Source organism: Aethalodelphis obliquidens, unplaced genomic scaffold, assembly GCF_003676395.1.
Source record: "Aethalodelphis obliquidens isolate GAN/ISIS:26980383/991018 unplaced genomic scaffold, ASM367639v1 scaffold17, whole genome shotgun sequence".
NCBI classification, from domain to species: domain Eukaryota; kingdom Metazoa; phylum Chordata; class Mammalia; order Artiodactyla; family Delphinidae; genus Aethalodelphis; species Aethalodelphis obliquidens.
In genome coordinates, this window is record NW_020837961.1 from 29,804,742 (window position 1) to 29,818,905 (window position 14,164).

Below are 14,164 nucleotides of genomic sequence, written 5' to 3' on the forward strand. Positions count from 1 at the left end.
CAGTGGAGAGAAGACAGTCTCTTCAATAAGTGGTGCTGGGAAAACTGGACAGCTACATGTAAAAGAATGAAATTAGAATACTCCTTTACACCATACATAAAAATAATCTCCAAATGGATTTGAAACCTAAATGTAATACCAGACACTATACAACTCTTAGAGGAAAATATAGGAAGAACACTCTTTGACATAAATCACAGAAAGATCTTTTTGACCCACCTCCTAGAGTAATGGAAATAAAAACAAAAATAAACAAATGAGACCTAATGAAACTTAAAAGCCTTTGCAAAGCAAAGGAAACTACAAAGAAGAAAAAATTCAACCCTCAGTTTGAGAGAAAATATTTGCAAACGAATTAATGGACAAAGGATTAATCTCCAAAATATATAAATAGCTCATGCAGCTAAATATTAAAAATCCAAACAATCCAGTCCAAAAATGGGCAGAAGGCATAAATAGACATTTCTCCAAAGAAGACATACAGATGGCCAAGAAGCACTTGAAAAGCTGCTCAACATCACTAATTATTAGCCAAATGCAAATCAAAACTACAATGAGGTATCACCTCACACCAGTTAGAATGGGCATCATCAGAAAATCTACAAACAACAAATGCTGGAGAGGGTGTGGAGAAAAGGGAACCCTCTTGCACTGTTGGTGGGAATGTAAATTGATACAGCCACTATGGAGAACAGTATCTCAGTTCCTTACAAAACTAAGAATAGAATTACCATATGACCCAGCAATCCCTACTGGGCATATAGCCAGAGAAAACCATAATTCAAAAAGACACATGCACTCCAATGTTCACTGCAGCACTATTTACAATAGCCAGGTCGTGAAGGCAACCTAAATGCCCATCTACAGACGAATAGATAAAGAAGATGTGGCACATATATATAATGGAATATTACTCAGCCATAAAAAGTAACGAAATTGGGTCATTTGTAGACATGGATGAATCTAGAGACTTCCTACAGAGTGAAGTAAGTCAGAAAGAGAAAAACAAATATTTTATATTAATGCATGTGTGTGGAACTGAGAAAAATGGTACCGATGAACTGGTTTGCCGGGCAGAAATTGAGACACAGATGTAGAGAACAAATGTATGGACACCAAGAGGGGAAAGCGGCAGGGGTTGGGGCTGGTGGTGTGATGAATTGGGAGATTGGGATTGACATGTATACACTGATGTGTATAAAATGGATGACTAATAAGGACCTGCTGTATAAAAAAATAAAATAAAATTCAAAAATTAAAAAGAACTAGATTCACCATAATCTTTTATGGCTTCCCCCCCCCCCACATTATGTTAGTGAGAATCAAGGGAATTGTTGAATGTAGTTGTAGGTCATTCATCTTCATTGCTGTAAGGTATTCCATTGTATAAATATACCGTTATTTATCCATTCTACCGCTGATGGATATTTGGGTTGTTTTGTATTTTGTACTATTAAAAATATTCCCGCCATGGAAAAAAAAAGAAAGAAAAAGTGGGTTCCCACTAGTATCAGTTTGTAGATTTAAATTAATTAAAATGAAATAAAATTAAACTTTCAGTTCCGTAGTCGCTGACACCACATCCCAAGTTCCAGTAACCATGCATGGCTAGCGGTGACTGTGTTGGACAAGTGTAGGGCTGGAGATTATCTCTTTGGGCTCCAAAGCCAGTCTATGGGCGCCATCTTCTGATTCTTTTGCTTACCTTGTAAAGAGACATCTACTTTCAATGGAGTCACTAACTTGCACTTTCGTATTCATAAGATATATGAGCATTTTCTGTGGCCTAAAATCACCTGTCATTTGTTTTAAGGGTTAGGGGTAGGGAATTGGAAGTTTGACTTGGGTTTCAGTCCCCGCTCTGCCAGTGAATGATTTTACTTCATCTCTTTAAGCTTCAGCTTTCTTGTCTATAAAATGGGTGTTCATTCATTTATTCATTTGTTCATTCCCTAATTCAACAAATATTAAGTAGTTTCTGTGTGCCAGGCCTAGAAGATGAAACTCCTGCTCTTAATGGAGATGAAACTCCTTCTCTTAATGGAGCTTACATTCTACTGGGGGAGATGGAATGTAAATTAATAGAAGTGAAATATAATATATGCTAGATGGTGACAGTTGCTACAAACAGAAATAGAACAGGGTCAGGGAATGAGTGACAAGATCGGAAGGTGTTTCCTGTCTGTTTTACATGGGGTAGACAGTAGACAGGGAGGGCCTTTGTGTGGAGGTGCTGTGTCGGCAGAGGCGTACATGGAGAGAGGAAGGATAGAGGAGGCTATCTGGGGATGGAGGATCTCCGGGAACAGCAGGTCTGGCAGGAGCGGCACAGTCCTGGAGGGGGAGCAGTGAGGAGAGCGGGAGTACGGTGGGTGAGGGCCCGTGCAGCCATGGTGCCAAAACATACCTTGCGGGGCTGCTTAGAGGATGGAGTGAGATGACGTTTGTGTGCTTTGTACACATTAAAAGAATAATACGCCATAACAAGTGAGGATTGTTTTAGGAATGCAGGAGGGTTCAGTAGTATGAAATTTATTAAAGATATTCATCATCTTGTTAAATGTAAATAGAAAAAATCATATGATCATTTTTATAGAAAAGACATCTGATAAAATTCAGTATCATTATTGATTTTTTAAAAAAACCGTCAAAATATAGTAGGAAAGTATTCTTAGTAAAATATGTCTTTCTCAATCTAAAAACCATCTCAGGCTTAATAGGAAATTTGAGACCATTAAAGCCAGAAACAAAATAAGGATGTCCACTATTTTCACTCTTTATTAATGGTGTTTTGGAATCACAAGTTAATGTAGGTGGACAACAGAAAGAAAATAAAGTTATAAAGGTATAAAAACTAGTCATATATTCCTATCATTTCCAAATAAATGATAGGAATATATGACTAGAATACCCAAGAGAATCAAGTGAAAAACTAATTATAAAGAATAAGATAATTTATAAGATAATTTATAAATGTGCCTGGATACCAAAGTAATATGTCAGCATTCATAGCTTTCATATATACTGACAACTAGTTTGAATGTAGTGGAAGAAAAAATTTACCATAAAAAGGATAAAATACCTAAGAATAAACTTAAAAAATATGTATAATATGTGTGAAGGAGTTTAAAAATGCTCCTGAGGGATACAAAAAAGATATGAAAAGGCCTATCGTATTCTTGGATATAAAGATGCCAGTTCTCCTTAAATTAATGTGTATGTTTAATGTAATTCCAATAAAAATAACAACAGGACTTTGGGGGAGCTAAACAACCTTATTCTGTGCTCACATGGAAAAATAAGTAAGCATGAATAGGTAGGCCGATTCTGAAAAAGAGATTAAAACATACTCTAAGGCTACAATAATTGAAACATTTGTGTTACCAAATATCAAGTTAATTGGAGAAAGATGCTGTGTTTAGTAAACAGTGGTGGGATAACCAGGCGGCCATCTGGACGGGGGGAAGAAAAAGCTATTTAGAGCAATATCTTAAGTGTTACACCAAAATTGATCTATATTAAACAGAAATTTTAAAAATAAAGTATATTATAGAAGAAAACATGGGAAAGTTATTTTATAATCTTGGAGTGTATATGGCCTTTCTAAGTAAGACAGAAAAGAGAGAAGCCATAAGAGATTGATAAACTTGATTACATTAAAAAACTAACAGAAAAATCCTGCATAAGGGAAGACAAAGAACAAGAAAATGGGGAAAAAATTTTGCTCCTCATATCACAAAGGGACTGATTTCCCTAATAAAGAGCTTCTACAAATCTATAAGAAAAAGTCCAACAACCCAGTAGAAAAGTGGACAAAGGATATAGTCTACAGAAAGAGAGATAACAGTGTCTTTTAAACATATGAAGAAGATGCTTAACTCTGCTCATTATAAGAGATAGTCACATTAGAACTAAACCGAGGTACCGTTCATCACTATTAGATGGGCAAAGATTAAGAAGTTCTGTAACCTACTCTGTAGAGATAATGAGTGCAAAACAATAGTCTCTTTAGTGGGCAGTTTGGCAAAATCTCATACCTTTGACTAGGAGCTCCAGTTCTAGAAATTTATCCTAGGTACAAATATTGAGTACATTCCTCTAGATATACATACATTCATATATACTATGAATGTATCCTACATATACATACATATTACATTCATGAGAAAATGATTTATGTACAGAGATACTTATGTAGTAATGTTTATAAAATGACTAAAGATTGGAAACAACCAAAATGTTCATCCATGGGAGACTGAATTAGTACATTGTGTTACTGTACTGCTGTACATTAGAAAACTGTGCAGTCATAAAAAGATACCAGTGAATCTCTTTATGTGTCATTTCCAATATATGTTGTTTGGTGAAAAATGCAAGGTACAGAACAGTGTATGTGATATGTTTATTTGTTAAAAAATGTTTTCTTGTTTATGAATAGATACAGGCTCTGGGGAGTATAATTTGAATTTGAATACATCCTACCCCTTCTCAAAAAAAAATTGTAGTTAGCACAGTGCCTTGCACTTAGCACTTATTACTTGGTGGTGGTGGTTGTTATTTTCATTGTAATCACAGGGTCCTTTACCTCAAGAGTTGATTTTTTTTTTTTAAGATTTATTATTTATTTATTTTTTAGGCTGTGCCGGGTCTTAGTTGCAGTACGCGGGATCTTCGTTGCGGTGCGGGATCTTTCGTTGTGGTGAGCGGGTTTCTCTCTAGTTGTGGCGTGTGGGTTTTCTCTTCTCTATTTGTGGGATACAGGCTCCAGGGCATGTGGGCTCTCTAGTTTACAGCACGCAGGCTCTAGTTGAGGTGCATGAGCTCAGTAGTTGTGGTGAACGGGTTTAGTTGCCCTGTGGCATGTGGGATCTTAGTTCCCTGACCAGGGATCTAACCCTGTGTCCCCTGCATTGCAAGGCAGATTCTTTACAACTGGACCACCAGGGAAGTCCCAAGAGTTGATTTTTAACAGTTGGGTCTGGAAGAGGAAGCCAATCTCACTATAAATGCTGCTTAATGGATGCCATGTTATTCATCAAAAATGCTATATGTGCTTCCTGAAGGATGCTTCTTGGAGAATGTCAGTACAGGTTCTGCAAACAGAAGATGTCAAATAAGATTGGGAAACGTTGTATATATTAAACAAAACTAAGTGGGCTTCTTTCCTGTAGGCCTTCTTCGAGCCTTTATACACGTGATGCGCTTTGTGAATGTTCAAGAGGGATATTTTAGAATGTCGCATTTTCCAAATCTGCTTGATTACACAACCTTAAACAACAATGAACACTACATTTTTTTCTTTAAGAAACATCTTAGGAATAGTTGTTACATTGGGAAATAGCACTTAATACTTAGATTTTGATTTTGTTAATCTTCGTTATTCATTTTTTTTTTTTTTTTTTTTAAACGCGGGCCTCTCACTGTTGTGGCCTCTCTCGTTGCAGAGCACAGGCTCCGGACGCGCAGGCTCAGTGGCCATGGCTCACGGGCCCAGCTGCTCTGCGGCATGTGGGATCTTCCCAGACCGGGGCACGAACCCGCGTCCCCTGCATTGGCAGGCGGACTCTCAACCACTGTGCCACCAGGGAAGCCCCGTTGTTTATTTTGATCAGTCAGTATCCTTGATTCATTTCTGAGATGGCTGTAGTCTGTCTCTGTCTGCTCTTCCTCCTCGGTGATGTGCTGTAGCTCACTCATTTGTTTCATGGTTGGGACCTTCCCAAGGTGATCCAAATTACACTGTATTTCTTGGGTGAAGAAGAGAATCTATATAATTAATGTAAAATCTCAGGGATTGATTGGATGGAAACTGGAGGTTGAAGCTTCATTTGGTTCCACTTTTCCCAAAGCTTTAAAAGCTTTGCTGTTTGAGGGAAATGAAATAGACTTAATGGGTAGATAGTTGAGGAATTGTGAGTTTAATGTGGAGAAGATCGCATCACCGTGGGTTGGAAGATACGGGTTCTACCTCTGTCTTCCCTAAAGTCACTTAGCTTCCCTGTGCTTTATTTTTATCATCTATAAAATTCAGGGACTGAGTTTAGATCCAACCATTTTAAGACTCTTGAGTTATTATTAATATTCTTTTTTAAAAATTAATTATTTTTTAAATTATTTATTTTTGGCTGTGTTGGGTCTTTGTTGCCACACGCAGGCTGGGGCTTTCTCTAGTTGCAGTGAGAGGGGGCTATTCTTCATTTGCAGTGTGTGGGCTTCTCATTGTTGTGTAGCACGCACTCTAGGCACGTGGGCTTTAGTAGTTGTGGCACGTGGGCTCAGTAGTTGTGGCTCATGTGCTTAGTTGCTCTGTGGCATGTGGGATCTTCCCGGACCAGGGCTCAAACCTGTGTCCCCTGCATCGGCAGGCGGATTCTTAACCACTGCGCCACCAGGGAAGTCCCTTATTAATATTAAGTGGAATAGTGAAGACTGTGGGCCTTGGTAGAACATTTTGTTCTTCTCTGCAAGTTTCCACATAACCTGTCACCGGCTCTTTTGGAGAATGAAATTATTCAATAATTAACTCATCTTCAACTCCACGTATTTGAAAACTTGTAGTTGATTGATTGATTTGTTAATTACTCTCCAGGAAAGCACTTGATTATAACACTGGTCAGTTAATCCAGTGCTATGGAAAAATCCACACCTCCTGTAAAAACGCCCCTCTGCATTCATTTCGTCGATACAGAGAGAAATCTGTGATGTGGATATTAATTCTCTCTGCCCACAACACACAGTGTTCATTTGGCGGTTTGCTGTGCTTTTTGTGCACTCTTTGCCTGTTAACAGATTTATGCACTCAGCACAGTAGAGGTCTGAATTCACTGAATTTATGCCATCTGGAAATGAGGTTTAAATTTTGTTCCTCTGTTGAATTTAGGGATGTGACATAGCCACTGCCCAGAAGGATTCTGAGGCTGGATTTGGTTTTGCTGTGTGGAGATAGCACGTTTTGTTAGAAGGAAAGCACTTGCCTGGGCAGAGATTTGAGTGTGACTGAATTGTTAACTGCCAACTTCCCCACATTTTAGCAGGAGACATACTTTGTTTTTAAATGAGGTGATAATGAGAGAATTACCAAGACCCAGTGAATTTTAAGAGAGTCCTTTCCCTTTACTTGAGTTTTGTTTAACCTTGCTTTTGATGTCATTCTGTGCATCACTGTCAAGGGACTCAGCCTCCTTTGAAGTCTCAAAGTGTGGCTGCTAGCGGAATCACGATGGTAAAATATGAGTGGTTCTCAGTAAAGCCCTGACTGATACACAGGGAGGCATTATTACCTAACTAAAAGCATACGTGTGTGAGTGCCTACAATGTAGTGGAAGGGGAGAATGTATGTTAATGGACACTGAAGTGGGAGCAGTATTTCTCATGAATTAGAGATGCCCTTTCGTAATTCAAGAGTCACAGAATGAGAAAAGGCTTGAAATCACCTGAAAAGCATCTGGAAGCAATCTGTAATTCTTAAGAGGCGGTAGGAGAGCCTGTCTCTCTCCAGGACACGATGATAAAACAGTTCATATGGTATTATGGAAGAAGTAGAATTCTCTTGCTTGTAAGCCATTTTAAAACGGCTTGCGAATAAATGCCCGGAGATTTGATTATGAATTATACTGCAAGGTCCCAGGTGCTTTATAATTTTTTTTTTTTTTTTTTTGCGGTATGCGGGCCTCTCACTGTTGTGGCCTCTCCCATTGCGGAGCACAGGCTCTGGACGCACAGGCTCAGCGGCCATGGCTCACAGGCCCAGCCGCTCCGCAGCATGTGGGATCTTCCCAGACCGGGGCACAAACCCGTGTCCCCTGCTTCGGCAGGCAGACTTTCAACCACTGCGCCACCAGGGAAGCCCCCAGGTGCTTTATAATTGAGTAGAGTGAAGAGGGTGGATTTGAAGGTACTGACAAAATTTTAATAAGAAGAATTTGTTTATTTGCTTGTCAAATGTTATCCTTTGCTTCTCATGCCCCATACGCACTCTTTGGTGCCCAGGCATTACAACTGTGCCTAGTTTTGAAGCTTTAGGTCAAGTTGAGGTCCCTTCCTCCATTTTTTTCCCTTTCACAAAACATTTGTTATAAGAAAAGGTATTGCATTCCAAGTCTTTGAGATATCTATAGGTCAAACACACACACACACACACACACACACACACACACACAACCTCTTACAGTGACTTATAGGGAACCATCCTTTAATATACAGGGCTGTTCCAGAAAAATTATTATGTTAGTGAGTGGTGCATCCTTGCTACGCAGAGATTTTGAAAAGACCTATTTGTTGTACTAGACCCTGACTTGAATTGCTCACCTTAACCCATCTAAAGTCGGGGAAATTTCACTTATAAATACTTCTAACTATATCAGAACAAGTTGCTTCTTGTTTCTTGCTTTGTGTAAGTGATCGTGATCATATGTAATTACAGCATTGTACTCTGTTTTTTCTTTCTTCTTTATGTGATAAGTGGCGTTTTCTCACTTTATTAAAACTCAAAATTTTCTGACAGCTAACAAAATCGTGGTTAACTAAATTATGTCTTTTTGTCACATTTACTTAACTCTTCTTCCCCAGTTATTGGGCATTTAAATGGTTCCCATGCTTTAACTAAGTATAGTATTTATTGTTTTCTTAAAAATTGTTTTTTCTTGGTCATTGTCTCTAGCTTGCACCTGTTCTGATCTAGAATAGCGGCTTCTCATGGGGTTTGTTCAGCATTTGCATTAGCTTCTGCCTTTCATGCTCTAACCGCTTGGGGTTAGTCTCTTTGCTGTCCTTTCCGGGACACCTCTTCTCTGCACTGTTTATCTTAGGTGGGATAATTTCCCAGCCTTCTTTAAGCTTATGTTTTTCTGCCTGTACAGTAGGGATTAAGCCATGCATTTGTATTGTGAAACTTATCTTCCCAGTTAGGCCTGATGATATGAAATGTGCGTCTAAGACCAAAGTAAACTTTACCCATGGGATGGCAGAAACTAAACTTTCAACTCTCAGTGTTTGGATAGGTCAGAGGTACCAGGGAATATTTGGGGAGTATCACACTTTTAAAAAAGTAGGTTACGAAAGTTATTTGTGATCCTCTCCTTGCTATTTTATATTTTGTTGTCCTTATACTATGATGCTGCTGATGCATGGATATGGATTTATTTAGTTTCACATTTTTTTCTCTTCTAAAAGAAGTATATAATTACTTACCATCTCTTGGAGGACAGAAGAATCCTTCTCTACTTTCTGCTACCCAGTAGGAGTCTTTCATTTCTGGCTAGCATTCAGAATTCTAAGTAAAGATTTGATTTTTGCATATAACTTAAAAAATATAAAAAATATATATTTATTTATTTATTGGTCTGGCTGTGCTGGGTCTCAGCTGTGGCACGCAGGATCTTCGTTGCCCCTTGCGGGATCCTCATTGTAGCATGCGGGATCTTTAGTTGTGGCATGCAGGCTCCTAGCTGGGGCACCCGGGATCCAGCTCCCCGACCAGGGGTCAAACCCTGCCACCTCCCCACTCCCCCACGCCCCCTGCCACTGGGAGTGCGGACCCTCAACCGCTGGACTACCAGGGAGGTCCCTTGTTTATAACTTTTTTTTAATAATAAGTGCAATCTGAGGAGAACCCACTCAGTGCACAACAAATGGTGGTAAATATGGGGGAGAAAAACTGGAGAAATTTAGATTGGGTTTTTTTTGTGGTGTATCAGTGATTCTGGGGCTTTTTTTTTTTTTAATTCCTTTCTGTAGATTTTGGAAGTCTTCTTCTGGGCGTTGCCAGCAGTGCCAAGTGTTGGAGAAATCTTTTCTACCCCTCTGATAGAGTGAAGTAAGCAAACGCAACCTAGCAGAAGGCTCGTGAAGAGAGCACTCACAGGTAATGTCATCTTTTCTTATTACTATTGAGATGTGTTCAGTAATGTTCAGTAATAAACTTAAAAAAAAGTAAGCCTACTTGAATTTACACATCCAAGTGTTGACAGAAGAAAAATGCACAACCTGGAAGTTTCGAGTTAAATTTTATTCGGGGACCTTACTGAGGACTATAGGCCAGGAGACAGCCTCTCAGATACCTCTGAGGAGCTGCTCCAGAGAGTTTAGGGAGGAGCCAGGATGCATAGGTGTATTGGGCTGGAACAAAAATGTAGTTGAACATCAAAAGATAACTGCTAATCACAAAAACAGACATTGCAAGTTAATGATTTTAATGCTTTTCTGTGTATGGGGAGATGTAAGAATCTGGGCTGAATAAAATTATTCCTTAGATATGCATCCTAACTATCTAGGGCCAGTATCCAAAGCACAAAATGCTTCCTGTTTTTCTCTATCCTGAATTCCCCTCAGGGCGTACCATCAGTGGTGGTGGGGTGGGATGCTGCAGCAGCTGATGGCTTGGTCCTTGTTTACTAGAATGGCAGCAACATTCTTTGTTTACTGGAATGGCAGGCAACATTGCCTGTCCACAGAGGTGAACATTATCTTGTTCAAAGCAGTGTTTCTGAGAGGCTACACTCTCTCCTCTTCTCAAAACATTTAAACATTTTTTCTTTGGGAACTGCATCTTGATCTTCTGGTAGCATTCTTTTAAACATCCTATTTTCTTTCTTTTTAAAAAAAAATAATAATTAATTTTTGGCTGTGTTGGGTCTTCGTTGCTGCACACGGGCTTTCTCTAGTTGCGGTGAGTGGGGACTACTCTTCGTTGTGGTGCACGGGCTTCTCATTGCGGTGGCTTCTCTTGTTGTGGAGCAGGGGCTCTAGGCACGCGGGCTCAGTAGTTGTGGCGCATGGGCTTAGTTGCCCCGCGGCATGTGGGATCTTCCCGGACCAGGGCTCGAACCCGTGTCTGCTGCATTGGCAGGCGGATTCTTAACCACTGTGCCACCAGGGAAGCCCCTATTTTCTTTCTTTTTAAACTACATTGGAGTATAGCCGATTAACAATATTGTGATAGTTTCAGGTGCACAGCAAAGCGACTTGGCCATACATAAACATGTATCTAAACATCCTATTTTCTGTGGTGGCAAATCTCAACCCTGTGAGGGTGTATTTGGGAAGTAATCTAAATGTCTTCAGAGCTACGGAATCTGGGGAGTTCTAATTTTGATCAGGAGCAATAACGTAATGAAACCAGTTTCTCTTTTTATAATTGTATATGTGTTTGAAGGCTTATACACTGTATTGAAAGTTAATTCTCGAAAGAGGTGACTCTAAGTTTCAAGCAATGGTAGTCTTGTTAAAATAAGTGATTAGACTTGTATTTTACAGAGAAGCATATGCTATTTATTTGTATATAAATGTTGGTATTCTTTCTTATTAAAATTGATCAATCAGTCTATCTGTTAGTATTGTAGAAAGGATTCCTGTGTTTATCAGGTTGAATAAGATGATATTTAACTTCCTCATAAGGTATACCTCTAAGGCACTGTAATTAGCATCTTATTAGAGGTGTGTTTTGCATTGTTTCTCAAAGCCTTGTTAGAGTGCTTGTTAAAAAGCACATTGAAAATACAAATTAGTAGGCCACCATCTAGTGTGTCAGAATCTGAATCAGAGTGCTAGGGGGAAGGGTTTGGGAATCTGCGTTTTACAAGTAAATACCACCCAAGATTGACACCCCCAATGCAATAAAAGCATAGTTGTACCTAATCTTTGTATTTTTGGTTTTAAAGGTGTTGTAATCACCTTAATTTTTGCTTTGAATAAAACAGTGCCAGTACTTTTAGTATACTGTTGTGACACAGGGTTACGTTCTCAAATAGCTTATTATTAGATGAAATTAAGAATGTAACTGAATAAAGCTATACTTTGAACTTTATGTCTAAATTCAAAATGGATATATTTTTCATTGGATGCAAATAGATAAATCTGTTTTTTAACCTCTAGATGCTGAATACTAAGTTTTTTGAAATGTCTTTATGAAATATCTTCTTAATTTGCCAGTAAGTCGTACGTCAGATATCTTATTCAGATGGAGGGTAAAGAGCAACGGGGTAGTGTCGTGGTCCGAACGCGAGTTGGAAAAGAATTTCCAGACACAAGGCAGAATGTAAAGAAGATAGAATTTATTAGAGAGAGGGGTCACTGCCAGAACAGCGGGCTGACTTCCTAGTAGTCTGGGAGAGTCGAGCCCAAACATGTGCTATTGATCAGTTTTTATAGGCAGAAAATAAAAGAACGGTCCAAGGTGAAAATTTCGTTTACTGATTGGTTGAGGCACATATACCTTCCTTCTATAGGGTGGGAGTGGGACAGGGCAGATGCCTTTCCTTATTTGGGACAGGTCCCGTCGCCCAGGTGGGCTCAGGAATTTCGTAACCACCGCAACTTGGTGGGGAGGGCGATTAAGAGTCCGGTAGGGGGTGTGACGTTGAAACTTTTTCAGGCAGAGTCGTCCTTTGTCCTTGAAGCACCATTGTCCTTGGAGCACCAAAGGTAGGTATTAGAGGCCCTGGAGTCTGTGCTATGCTACTCTAGCATCCAGTCAAGCATTTTTCAGTAAACATTGTGATGAAAGCTTTGCTGTGCAATTTATGGTTTAGACAGGTGAAATCCTTTCTTTATAGTGCTCTGAGATTTTATGAAGCTCTTTGAATACCCTACATGAAATGGAGTATTAACATCAAGTACTAGACTTTGATGCCATGTTATTTTCATTATCATGTGCATTCTTTAGTAACCCTTCCTATAAAGTTATTAATTTTACAGAATGTAAGCTTTGTGTATAAAATGTGTTATTTTTTAGATATTTTCAATTCTACAGATTATACCTTTACTTTCAAAGACATATATAATATTACAGCATTCTGTGCATGTTAATATTAAGAGATAATACACTTTATGTAAGATAAAAATGTGACTATAGATTTATAAGTTAAGTCTATTACAAGAAAATATTTCATTGTTTGTACTTAAAAAATTGTGTTAAAATACACAACACAAAAATTTACCATTTTAACCATTTTTAAGTGTATAGTTCCAGTATTGTTAAGTATATTCACATTATTGTGCAACCAATTTCCAGAATGTTTTCATCTTGCAAAACTGAAATTCTCTACCTATTAAACAACTCCCCATTCTTCCCTCCCCCAGTGCCTGGCAACCACCATTCTACTTTCTGTCTCTATGAATTTAACTCTTCTAGATACCTCATGGAAGTGGATTCATACAGTGTTTGTCTTCCTGTGACAGGCTTATTTCACTTAGAGTAATGTCCTCAGGGTTCATCCATGTTGTAGAATGTGTTAGAATTTCCTTCCTTTTTAAGGCTGAATAATATTCCATTATACCCACACGCATGCACACACATACACACACACATAAATACACATACACACCACATTTCGTGCATCCATTCATTCATTGATGGACATTTGGGTTGCTTCAACCTTTTGGCTATTATGAATAATGCTACTTGTACATGGGTATATAAATATTTGTTTGAATTCCTGCTTTCAGCTATTTTGGGTATATATCTAGAAGTAGAATAGCTGGATCATATGGTAATTCTATTTTTAATTTTTTGAAGAACCACCATAATGTTTTCCACAGCAGCTACACCATTTTGTATTCCTACCAATAGTACACAAGCATTCCAGTTTCTCCATATCCTCACCAACACTGTTTTTTGTTTTGTTTTGTTTTTTGATAGTAGCCATCCTGATATCTCATGGTTTTGATTTGCATTTCCGTAATGATTAGTAATGTTAAACATCTTTTCATATGCTTGTTAGCATATCTTCTTTGGAAAAATGTTTAGTCAGTGTCCTTTGCCCATGTTCTAATTGGGTCATTTGTCTTTTTGTTGTTGAGTTGTAGGAGTTCTTTACATATTCTGGATATTAACCCTTTATCAGATATATGGTTTACAAATATTTCCTCCCATTCTGTAGGCTGCCCTTTTACTCTGTTAATTATGTCCTTTGATGCACAGAAGTTTTAAATTTTGATGTAGTCCAATTTGTCTGTTTTCACTTTTGTTGTCTATGCTTTTGGTGTCTTATGCAGGAAATCATTACCAAGTCTAGTATCATGAAGCATTTCCCCTATGTTTCTTCTAAGAGTTTCATAGTTTTAAGTCTTATTTTAGGTCTTTGATTCATTTTGAGTTACTTTTTTTATATGGTGTAGAGTAAAGGTCCAAATTCATTCCTTTGCATGTGCATATCTGGTTTTCCCA

General features: G+C 38.4%; 1 protein-coding gene across 11 annotated transcripts in view; it reads left to right on the forward strand.

Moving 5' to 3' along the window:
* FHIP1A (FHF complex subunit HOOK interacting protein 1A) overlaps positions 1-14,164 on the forward strand; it is a 278,113-nt gene that overhangs the window by 73,825 nt on the left and 190,124 nt on the right. For 10 of the 11 annotated variants that reach the window (XM_027117171.1, XM_027117175.1, XM_027117173.1 and 7 more), the window contains exon 2: positions 9,736-9,862. The gene's annotated coding sequence lies outside the window, so the exon portion shown is untranslated. Of the gene's footprint in view, positions 1-4,643; positions 4,700-9,735; positions 9,863-14,164 lie in introns of those variants that run through there. The other variant, XM_027117172.1, reaches the window with a different exon arrangement.